Source organism: Elephantulus edwardii, unplaced genomic scaffold (genome assembly GCF_000299155.1).
Source record: "Elephantulus edwardii isolate Elephantulus edwardi_28Jun2011 unplaced genomic scaffold, EleEdw1.0 scaffold00008, whole genome shotgun sequence".
Lineage (NCBI taxonomy): Eukaryota > Metazoa > Chordata > Mammalia > Macroscelidea > Macroscelididae > Elephantulus > Elephantulus edwardii.
In genome coordinates this window covers 33999669-34000536 of record NW_006399758.1, presented here as the reverse complement: position 1 = coordinate 34000536, position 868 = coordinate 33999669, and positions in this window count along the sequence as shown.

Below are 868 nucleotides of genomic sequence, written 5' to 3'. Positions count from 1 at the left end.
GGAAACCCTATGAACCTGGAGAGAGGATGAGAGACACCCAAGTGTTGAGGACTCTCCTTCCTAGGGTCGCAATGAGTTGCCTGAAACTCAACGGCACTTAACAACAACAACAGTAACCTATATTATATAAGAATATATAAGCACCCAAGTATCTGAATTCAATGTTCCAGAACATGCTGATAATTTTCAGCACATTTCATAATTTTCAAGACAAAACATAGGATCTATTAGGAGAAAATAGTTTTTTTAAGAAAGGATTAAAATGACTTCCCCTAAATCACCAAATTAATGAGGACCATTTTATGTCAAAATTACTTAGTGACAGTCAGAAGCCTCGCAGCACAGTGACTGCTGCTGTTAAGAAAAAGATCTACAGTTTGAGCCCACTAGGTGCACTGAAAGAGGAAGATAAGGAAGTCCAGAAGATTTACACCTTAGAATATTCACAACCTTAGACATTCAGTGGACAGCTGTACTTTGTCCTACAACATCACTACTGACTTGGAACCTATTCAGAGGTGAAGATACAGTTTAGTTTAGTACAAAAGCAACACCTTCTCATTAATACCCTTATGAATTTTTAGTTAGTTCAGTCATACATCATTTAAAGCCCATGATACATTCTGTGAAATAAGACATTATATAATTTAGGCATCGTGCAGATGATGTATCACCCTCATATCATGAAGGAGTTTCATTCCTAAATTAGTTTTGAGTTTTTTGGTTCATTTGATTTGATTTTCTTTCTCTTGTTGGTGTTTGTGATCTGACTGAAAGTTTACAAAGAAAACTGATTTTTTATTCCACTATTCATACACAGTTTGTTCTGTAACAATAATTACAGTATCTAAAAGGGAAACACACCTTT